This window comes from Sinohyriopsis cumingii, chromosome 9, assembly GCF_028554795.1.
Source record: "Sinohyriopsis cumingii isolate HCF-2022 chromosome 9, ASM2855479v2, whole genome shotgun sequence".
Lineage (NCBI taxonomy): Eukaryota > Metazoa > Mollusca > Bivalvia > Unionida > Unionidae > Sinohyriopsis > Sinohyriopsis cumingii.
In genome coordinates, this window is record NC_142969.1 from 112800819 (window position 1) to 112813157 (window position 12339).

Consider the following 12339-nt stretch of genomic DNA (forward strand, 5'->3'; position numbering starts at 1 on the left):
TTCTTCCTGGCTTCTAAATTTAATCTGGGGCTTGTTCACTTTTTCCTGGTATCCAAGGGGCTACCATCTGAATTTGAAATTAGTCTCTGACCCTGAATCGAATAACAGGTCTAGATTAGTTTCGAGTCACTCAGCAATTATCAAAAGTTGCAGGATATTGTCTGCATGTACGAGTAAAGAAATGTTTTAATAAAATATATATTAATGAATGTTTTAAGATCATGCAATCCTTTCCTCTACCTAGCTTCTTCTGCATCTTTTCCTAAATGCAAACATAACTGCTAATAAAACGTTCACCTTCTCTAAATTGAAGTAATACTTATCAAGTCAAAGAACAATACGGTTGGTATCTATAAATAATATTCCATTGAAATTTACAACACTTACATGGTATATGATATTTAAAACTTCATATCGACTTCCAGCTTTGAAAGGTTATGCTATTGTGTCTCGTTTACCAAAGTTCAATTGTTCTTCAACATAACTTCAATAAAGTGTCTGTAATAAGTTATCAAAAGATTATAAAGGTATAACATCAACAATGACGAGATCTTCCTTGACATTTACCTCACTGATCCCCACCACGTTTCGAAGTCCCAACATTGTCATCACTGTTGTATCAGGACCTTTAACTCACTCATTGTCGGATAAGTCGGTCGATGACTCGTTGTCATAGTCATATCGCTCTGGCGATGATGTGTCGTCATAGTCGTATCGTTCTGGAGATGACATGTTGTCATAATCGTATCGCTCTTGGTGGTGACCGTCTCCTTCCTGTTGATATCGTTGCTGTATTGACCAGATCTCCTTTCGACTGCTTCACTGTTTCAATTTGTCTCTGATGTTCATTCATTCCCATGTTTGTTTGAATTTGGCTCTTAGTTTCAACCGTTCTTGGCATCGTTTTAGTTTCGCCCGGGCGTGCTATCTTTTTCTCTGTGATCTGATCTGTAGCCATCAGCTCCATCCTTTATGGGCATTGTTAGAGTCTGGGCTTGACATTCCATCAGTGTCGCTTCCATTTGAAAGTTAAATTTCTCTTTTCTGATATTTCTTGCTCGTGTCTGCCCAAAATTTTTCTATCTCTCTGGATATTGTTGGAGATATTCTCTCATCTCCTGCCTTCGACATCTGTTGGCGGACCGTCATGGGTTCAAGTCATGTGTTTTGGAGCTCCCAGTTTTTCATCAAATTGGATGGTAAAATGTGATTGTATTCATTGATACATGTTGTGGATATATTCTTGAAGTGATCAGTTGTATTTGTGGTGTAATTACTATTTTTGGAAGTTTTCTTTCAAGTATTAATTTTGTGTTTTTAATATTTCTTAGTCATATATTCATTGAACCCATTTGTACCAGGAGTACCAGGAGTACGGACAATTATAACTCACTTATAGCTCACTTATAGTTCAGTTCTATATCTGTTTGTTTAAGCCTTAATGGATTTAGTGAGTGCAAGTAAGAGCTAATCTGGGCTAAACACATGACTTGGTATAGGCTCTCTTGATAACTGCTAACTCATGTTCATCTAAAAGAGTGTGAGCTCTTTCAGAATCTATATTGCATGAGAAAGTTAGATAAAAGTTGACAATATGGCTGAAATGAAAATATACTACCAACAATAAATAAAAACAAAAATAAATAAATAAATACTTGAATGTTTTGGGAGATTTTCATTAGAAAAAGAACAAAAATGCTCTCTCAGCAGGATATTATAGATGATGTGGACATTGAGAGAAAGTCTCAAAATAGTTTTGATGTTGCTCAAGACATGTTAGATAATGAAAATGAGGACAACACCAATTCAAAGGGCCGATTTAAACTTATCAGAGATGGATGATATGGGGAAACCGAAGGGAAATCTGAGAAACATTGAAAATGTCACTGATGCTGATACCAAAGATGATACCAATGATGATGCTCTATTTGTCTCACAGACATCGCAAGCAGAACAAGATTCAGATGTAGACGAAATTAATGAAGGCATATACATGCAAAATCAAAACCAAATTTGGAACTCTTAATAGAAGTGCCTTCAAAAAAAGATTGAAATCAACACTTGATGTCAAAGGTCTCAGGGATTCTAGGCAAGCTCTCTTTGATCTAGCAAAAAGGAAGAGATATGATTGTCCTGATGGTCGATTAGTAGAACGTTTACCCTCGAACAAATAGTGCTCCTGTGGAGGATAAGTTATCGGAAGATATTTATATTATATTCCATTTCATTGAAGGAGAAAATAATTACAGTGACATGAAAGCATGTATATCTAAATGGGCATTGAAACATAATTCTGAAACAAGATCATCCCAGCGTATAAACTCAATTCGCAGTGATTGTATATCACAAAGTCGAAAGCTCCGGTCAATGATAGCGCCTTACAAAGAACTGATGAAGATGCTGATAGAATGAGCACAATATTTGCGCAGATAGCGATAATGAATGATAAGTTTGAAGAAAAATTTCTCCAGATTGGAAAACCAGTTGGGTGATATTATCACACGGACAGAAAATGAGATCCTAAACTTAAAGTCAGACTTAGTGGAAACTACGAAGAAACTCAAAGAGGCGAACTCTCATATAGAACAACTGAAATTAAAGGAAGAAAACTAATCAATGAATAATAGAGGAATGTATTTCCAGATGTCATCAATGGCAACCCGGGAAAATGAGATTAAAGAATTATCTTCTCATGTACATCAACATCTAGATGTGATCATGAAAAAGATTAACTGTATTGAGGGAAAGTTAGACACAATTTGTACAAGACACAAACCTTTTATTCAATCAGTCTAACAAAGGAAGTTATAGAAACGTAGACTTGCAAATGACAGAAAATCATGGGAAATCATGAACTATCAGCTACAAGGAGAGTAGACATGTTATCTCTCCATCTATTGATCAAGAAAATGTAGTACATGGACAAAAAGAAATACATAAAGAGCCTGCTAGAGCTCTTCCAGTAAATTTGCCTAGCAATGGTCCCGCTATGTTTACATTGAAAGATTTCCCGCCACTTTCACGGAATGATCGGACTAACATAACGGAAAATGTGAATCATAATCAGCGCACAGAAATAACATCTCACAATGCAAGTACATCAACCTACAATCAGCAAAAGAAATTAAGATATGAAGATAGAGCTAACATAAATATAAATGAAAACATAAATAAAGATCAAATAGGGCACAACAAATCACCAAATGATCAAAGAATGATTCCGAATGACGAGGAGAGACAAAAAAAGGAAGATACATCGTATAGACATATTGAGACAATTATTACCAGACCCAATCAAAGGAATATAGAACCGGATGTGTTTGAACCAGTTGTAAGAAACAAAATAAGACGCATTCTGCTATCAAATGTCAAATCGAGAAAAAATATAGATGTAGTAAGGACAGCTATTGCAACTCAGTGCAAGGAGGAAGGTGTGACAGTAACATTCGTCCGCCTCATAAAGGAACGACCCCATTGGGATGGATCAAATATATATACATTTCGACTAAATGTACTGGATAAAGATTTTGAACTGATGATGAATAATGAATCATTTTGGAGTTCTGGAATAAAATGTAGGGAATGGATAACAAACAGAAAATGGAGAGAAGGCTACTTACTTGATGAAACGCATGAGAATTACAAAATATATTCCTAATGAGCACAACCATATGACTAGTAATTGCTTCTTAATTATAATTATGATCATTGTTTCAACATGGAATGTACGTGGTATAATGTCTAGCACGCAGAAATTAATTGAATTGTTACCAGACACAGATATATTTGTTATCACTGAACATTGGCTTTGTACAAAGAATCTAACGTATTTAGATAAATTACATGATGATTTCAAAGTAATTGCGCTACCTACTGAAGAGATACAACAATGCTATAGAGGTAGTGGCGGGGTTGCCGTATTTTATAGATCATCACTATGCAAAGCAAGCACCTTACAAAATGAGTTCCCAAATATTATGGCGGTGAAAATCTTAGTGAGAGACTTGGAACCTATAATTTTGATTGCAACCTACTTTCCCTCGACAACTAGAACTGATGATGCATATGACAAATTTTGTGAAAATGTTTTTGATGTGTATGATAGGTATTCTGCTGAAAATATATGCATAATTACGGGCGACATGAATGCAGATCTTGTGTGTAAAAATCCATCAAGAAGAGATCTTGCTCTCAAAAAAAGAATAGAACAGAGAAACATAGTTGCTACGCTGGTGATAAAACCACATGAACATTACATCACGTATAGATCAAAAGACATGTCACGAACGTCCACACTTGATTATATATTAATACCTGAAATAATTAGAGGTGCTGTAAAAAGACACATAGTAAATGACAAAATCGATTTCTCAATATCGGATCACCTACCTATTACAGCGGCACTTGCAAAAGATATACTGAAGGAAAATAAAAAGACATGTGTATCTCCAAGAATGAAATGGAACTTGGCAAATCCATTAGAAATGAGCATGTATAAATCTGATGTTAGTGCATTCTTGAATTTCACCTATGAGTGTAAAAAGGTAGAAGATATAGAGAAGTATAATGAATTGATAACTAAGAGTGTAATAACTGCATCAGACCGATATATTCCAAAGTCCGAATTCAAATCGCACTTGAAACCATATTGGAAGAAAAGTGGGCTTGAAAATTTACATCAGAATATGAGAAAAGCGCGCGGAGAATGGATCAAAGCAGGAATAAATAGAAGCACAGAGTGTAGCATCAAAAGAAGATACAAGGACGCGAAAAGAAAGTTTAGAAAGAAACATAGGCAAGAGAAAAAGGTATATAAAGAGTGTATATTTGAAGAGATAGAAAAGAGTGCAGAAATGGGAATAGACGAATTCTATGCAGTCATACGGGAAAATAGAAAAGATAAATCGGACATTGGTAATATTGCATTTCGAGGAGTAGAATCTAATACTTTGGATGAATGTGTCAATCTATGGAAACTATATTTTTCTGAATTAAGTGGTACAACAGATGAGGAACATAATGATTGTGTCAAAATGAAGAATATGTACGAAGAAAGCAAACTAGAGAATGATAACATAAAATGTAATAATATTACAGAGGAAGAAGTGTTGCAGCATATCAAGTCTCTAAAAACAAAAAAATCACCAGGCATTGATTGCATATCGAATGAACACTTAAAGTATGGTGGAAAATATTTAATCAGACATTTAACTGCCCTTTTTAATTACATGATCCAGTATGAGTATTTGCCTAATGTATATAGATGTGGGATGATTATACCGATATACAAACAAAATGGTAAAGATAAAAAGGATCCAGTGAATTATCGTGGTATAACATTGACATCTTGTCTGGGAAAATTGTTTGAAAAAATATTGATGACTAGAATTCAAAAGTATTTAGACAAAATAAGCTTTCCACATCCTTATCAATTTGGATTTCGTAAGGAGGCTGGATCTATCTCCGCTGCTTTTACTCTTCAAGAATGTTTGATGTACTTTAATAATCATAACTCTAATGTATATGCTGTTTTTCTGGATAACGAAAAGGCATTCGATAGACTGTGGCATTGTGGACTATTAAAAAAACTAAAAATATTAGGAATTAATGCAAAAATATGGAGAATAATCGCCCATTCCTACACACAGTCAAGTGCCTGTGTAGCGTGTAGAGGATGTATATCTAACACATTTCCATTACGGAGAGGCGTTGGTCAAGGGCGTGTAATGTCGGCTTTTTTATTTCTCGTGTACATAAATGACCTATTGAATGAGCTAGTAATGACTAATTGCGGGATAACAGTGAATCAGATGAACATACCTGGCATGCTTTTGGCAGACGACACTACTCTACTAAGCTCTACGCTGAATGGATTGCAAATACTCGTGAATACAGCTTATCAGTATGCACAGAAGTGGAAATTGAAATATAACTCTAACAAGAGTAATTGGATGATATTTAGTAAAAGAAAGGAAGTGTACTCATCAAATGGAATTACTCTGGGATCACAGAATATTCCTAGAGCAAAAAAAGTGAAATATGCAGGAGTTACCTTTTCGCAATCAATGAAAACTAATGATCGTATAATCTATTCCTACGATAAAGCTAAACGTGTAACAAACTCACTATACTCAACTGGATTAAATGCAAATGGAATGAATCCTATAGTTTCTGTGAAAGTCTGGGAAAGAGTTATATTGCCATCTGCTTTGTATGGCTCAGAACTCTGGTTTAATATGTCATATCAGGGCATTGAATCAATGGAGAAAATACAACGATATTTCGCCCGGAGAGTACAAGGTTTCCCTCAAAGATCGCCTACTGGATCTACGACATCGTGCTTGGGGATGATATCAATGGAAGCTCGCATAGATAAGCAAAAACTCGTATTCCTTGGTCGCATGTGTAGAACATCAGCAAATTTAACGGCTAAAAAGGTTTTCCTCTGGGCTGTTGGAAATTTTATTTTTGACCCCCAACATAGCTACAACTCTTTTATATATGATGTAAATACTGTACTAAAAAAGTATGATTTAGAAGACTATCTCAACGACTTTATTTTCACTGGAAAATTTCCAGACAAAATAACATGGAAAAACTTAATTGGGACAAGAATACAGATATTAGAGGAGAGAAAACATGAAATGAGTATCAGAAATCCATCAGAGGGATTTGGTAGATTTTTAAAAATTAATCCAGGATTAAAAATGCATCATCTATGGAAAATAGCTTATACTGACTCAAGCAGAAAAATGGAATATGGGACATTAATTCGTATTGGAGGAATGCAAGCAAGACCTGGACTGTGTCCCCTATGTGGCAAAATGAGTCATGACCGTATTTTGCACATTTCGATGAATTGTGCCTTAACCTCAGACGACAGAAACCACTTGATGGAAAGTCTATTTTCGTATATGCCTCCAGTGATTTACCGTGATTTCTGTGATCAGATCGATGATGTTATACTGATTATACTACTTGGTGGTTTAAATGATATATCAGAACGTTTAGAATTTGAGGCATGGTTAAATATGATCAGACTATCTACCAAGTATTTCATTAAGATAAAGGATATTATATATTCGATTCAATAGAGAACTCACTCAAAATATAAGGAAAGAAATACTTGTACTGGATTGCAAAGAGAGTAGGAAACTATTTTTGTTGTGAGGATACATTTTCAAATGTTTTATCGTATATATATATCTCTATCTAGATTAGTAATGATTTTAATTTATTTATTCGTTTGCTATTGGAAATAATTCAATAAGTAACGAATCTACTATTTTTGTGATTCTATGTATTTAAATGCATTTCTTTTTTGTCTTAAAATCTTCAGAAAATGGAGGAATAAAAGAATATCATCATCATCATCACACACACACACTCACACACATACACACACTTTCCTTTTTCTGCAATTGTGTGTCTCTTTCTTATTTTTCTCTATAATATCAATGAGCACGTTTGCAATTCCAGTGAATAATTTTTAAATAAATAACCCCTCACAAATTATACCTGAAAGCAACTGAAAATTATTCCAAGACTGATCTAGATTTAGGAATGAATAATTTGGTTGACCTCTGCCTTATATACTAACCTAAGACAAAAAATGGACCAAGATGCACGTCAGTTTTCTTTCAGAACAAGTTAAGTTTCCAAAAGTCAGCTAGACCGTGAACTCAGATGTCAGTAAACAACCTATTTATAACATGTCAGAAAGCACGTGCACACCAAAACTATATCCTGAATCACAGACAAAGGTCAAACACAAAATACAAATTAAATATACGTAACAGATAGATTACTAAATTTGTATGGAAAAAATATGATGGAGGTTGGGTTTTATTTCTGCGCGTATCACTTTAAACGTTTAGCTTGTTGTACAAGTGTTATGCAGTATTACGTAATGTAGTACAGAGAAATACTGCACAGTACCGACAATGTTGTTCTAATGAAAATTAAATGCAGTATATAACGAAGTAGTATACAAAAATAGTTCGATAATCGATTTATCGCATCTATTCAGCGCCATTATATTTCTTAACAATTTTGTTTGTTACGCTACAGCGTGCCATACGATATTCATGATGTGACAAATTGACACCAATGAATAATGTTATGTGAATAAAAGTAATTAATATTGCGCAATTACCGCCATTCATTTTTCATCCGGTCATTGTAAATTATAAGTAAATACTTACTGAATACTCACGGATATCAGCTTTTTCGTTGCATCTTTTAACACACCCCATATGTAACTCGATTTATTATTGAAATTTTGCGTCGAACAATGTAAATAAACAAAGTCTGAAATGTTCCTAAATGTTCATAAATATATCCACAAAACTAGACTTGTCTAGTGCTTAATTACTGTAAATACTAAATTTATAAAATACGGAATGGACAACAGTGCGTGTAACAAGACTATTACCCACCCCACCCCAATTAATTGCTAAATTACTAAATTAAAGATGTGTTTGTTTCTTTGGCTTGCTTTGAAATGTTAAATGTGTTTTACAATATGTAATTCTCCTGGTTTTCAGATATATTTTACACAATTTAATGTCATTTTTGATAATTTTGGCATGTTCTGGGAAATGACCTAGATGAGTTTGTCAACTCGTGTCCAATCCCATATTATCTAATAATACATATTTAAAGCAAACATAATTAAAAAGTGCCTGATGTTTGTGTTGTGCAGAAGGTTATAGAATTGTCTCTCCACAAGTTTACCTTACGAATCCGAATTATGTTTCTAGTGGGTGGAGATTAACGTACGGATCCAACTTGTGTTTCTAGTACAGATCCGTACGGATCCGAATTATGTTTCTAGTGGGTGAAGATTAACGTACGGATCCAACTTATGTTTCTAGTACAGATCCGTACGGATCCGAATTATGTTTCTCGAGGGTGAAGTCATTCAGTTCAGTTTACTCGTACCGTCTCCGAATTCCCATGTCAGAACTCTTAAAAACAGCAATTGACTTGTTATTTGAAATTATAACATTTGGGGCATGGAATGTTGTTTTACGTTAAGTGATGATATGACACGAACAACAATAACTACTCAGTTTAATGATTTTATGTACTGTTAAAGTTAAATGAGCTATGATAAATGCAGAGTCAATCACCTTGTGTAATGATTAAAAATCGACTACTGATTGGTAAATATACTGACGACGTCACTGACAAATTATGGAAAATTTTCTAACTTCCGTCATAAATTTTACAACGTTTTATGAGTCCTAAAATTAATTGATATATTTCAATTAAATCAACAAGCCATCGAGTCAATGAGAGTTGTTTTGTTTTTGTTTATTTCTTTAAAGTTATATAGTCCATTGTCTATGATTTATCCTAGTTTGTATTTCGAATATTTTTTTCAGAGACGCCCGAAATATACAGCATGTGAAACGCCAATGGAGACCGAACATTTATTATGGCATACCATAGATAGATGTTGTAGTTGTAGGGTTTAACGCCAGTTTTCAGCACAAGATTAGCTATACATGGCGGAGAGTATAAAGGGTGGAGGAAGAACCCGCCATAATCCGGAAAGAACCAGCGACCCACGAGAAACTACTGGCAAGCTTTCTCGCTTATCCAGATTGGCCGAGCCGGAGACTCGAACCCACGCAGACAGAGGTGTAATGGCAATAATCCGTAACGGTGAGCGCTTTAGACCACTCGACCACTCGCGGTCACCGCATAGATAGATAGATAAATAGATAGATAAATAGATACATACATTCATCCATCCATCCATCCATCCATACATACATACATACATACATTCATACGTACGTACGTGCGTGCGTGCATACGTACATGCATGCATGCATACATACATACATACATACATACATAGACTTACTTCACGTGTTAAAGATATAGAGTGCCACTGGTTCAAATTATTCGATCTTGACAAATAATACCAAAAAATAAATAATTCTAGTTAAACAATAACGCACTTGATATGTTATGCATTTAGGAAAAAGTACCCCGAAAATTAAGTAAAAAACTTACCATGAGCAAGTGTCCATAATAAGCTCAAAGGAATCAAACTCAAAATTAACATCATAAATATTATATTTGAGGGGTCTAGTGTCCACTTCTGACTTCCTACGCTAATCAGAGACACACTAGTTGTCTAATGGTGTTCAACGGCGAAAATATGACTTACCATTCATCATCGTGTCCGATATACCGTATATATCTTTATATCCCAACGTGCGATTCAAGAGACCGTATCTACCTTGGTTTTCCAGATTTTCCGAACGTTTGTGAAGGAGATTTATTTTTACAGAGCTACAGTCCAAATTAGATATATGAAATGTTTGGTGTTTGTATTCATGGTCTGTAGCAAACAGAATCACGAAAGTGGTATACACGTCACCATCCTTCGAAACAATTAAGAATGTAATAAAATTCACCTGCAGAATTTCCCACAGTCATGCTTGTTGTTGTTGTTGTTGTAGGGTTTAACACCATTTTTCAGCACAAGATAGGCTATACATGGCGGAGAGTATCAATGGTGGAGGAAGAAACCGAGGAAAACCACGGAAGGAACCACCGACCCACGAGAAGCTGCTGGCAAGCTTTCTCACTTACCCACGTTGGCCGAATCTGAGACTCGTCCCCACGCAGACAGAGGTGAGATCGCAATGATCCGTAACGGTGAGCGTTATAGACCACTCTGACACTCTAGGCCCCTTCCACAGCCATGTAATGTTAAAATAATATTTTATTTTCAGTGTAACTGACATAAGAAAAAGTAACTATTTCTTTAAAATATGCGGTTTGCTCCTTAATCCATGATGTAGATTAACAAGGGACTTTTAAAAATAGGGTGACAAAATAATTTAAATTTGTTGACAGAAGTTTTATCATAGACAATTGGAACGGTATGGGTGTTGTTGGTCGAGACATATTTTATTAAAAAAAGTTCCTTTCTTTCTTTGCTTACTTTGAATTTATGAATAGTTTACCTGTTTTATGTAGTGTTGTGCTATATAGGGCCGGCCTTAGGCCGAGTGGCCCCTCGTGTTTGTTGTTTTTAAAAATATATCTATATAGAAAAAGTAAAGCGATGAAAGAAACGTTTCAGTTCAATGTCATATAAAACTTGTTTAAAAGTTTATTTCCAAATGCCGTGCTCACAGGAGACTCCGGGTGTAAATCCAGTGAGCCCCACCAAAATGATGCACATCGGGACCTGTGTTTCTAAGGCCGTTCCTGGTTCTGATGTTCAGTATCAAAGCATTGTGAACTAGATCATCAAAATCGTTAGAAAGTTTGCAAATCAGAGAGTATGAACGTCTGAGAGAACGACAGGTGTAAGGTGAAATTGTTTGCGTTTGCAACAGCCACAATGGAGAGAAAATAGGCACACCTCTATGTAACTTTCAGGTAATGTTGCTGACAATTCTTTGAAAATTGTTCTCGTGGAAACTGTACATGATCTAAGCACGCAGTTACCAGAAACGACTCCTCCTAGATTATCGATACATCAGCCTGAATTAGTCTAAGTATACTATCTTTAGCAGTTGTTAAATTACGGAAACAAATTTTGGCAGGCTAGACAATGCCAGCTTCTGAAAGTGCAGTGAAAGAATTACAAAATATATCAAATGTAAATAAAGTTATTCGCTCTTCATTTTACAGTTGACCTCTGAAGTCCAGGAAGTTAAAATGACCAAGTAGAGCTAGCAGATTTTTGATAGATGAACATCTGAAGTAAAGCCAAGCTGCATACTGTATAACCCAAAATTACACCCATCAATCACATGACAAAATAAATGGAATTAAAATGTATTTTAATAACACTTAGGACATGAGTGGTGTTGTTATCTTAAAGAGCCAGTATAACCAATTAAGAAAACATAGGAAAGTTGTTGTTGTTTTACATATCTGACACTACGCAAAATACGAAACTGTAGAGCGCAACCATAATCGTATAGATCATCCAAATCATTAGAAAGCTTGCAGTTTAGTATCTACAATATAAATGTAATCATTATCTTCATATGCAGGAGTTTCACTTCAAACCTTTCACCACCCTCATTCATTGTCACCATCTTCATCCATTTTCACCACCCTCATCCATTTTCCTCAACTTTTTCCATTTTCGGTTATTGAAATAGGTAAGAATGGATAAAAGTTCACATCAGAAAATACACGTGTGATCTGCAGTCACCTGATAAAAGATTTTTCATTTATTGAAAATTGAAATAGCAGTAAGACACTTTCTACAAACTGTACTTCAAGCGGGAATGGTAGATTACAATTGCAAATGGAATATACAAGGATATAATGGTAAAACTTTGAAAATGATTT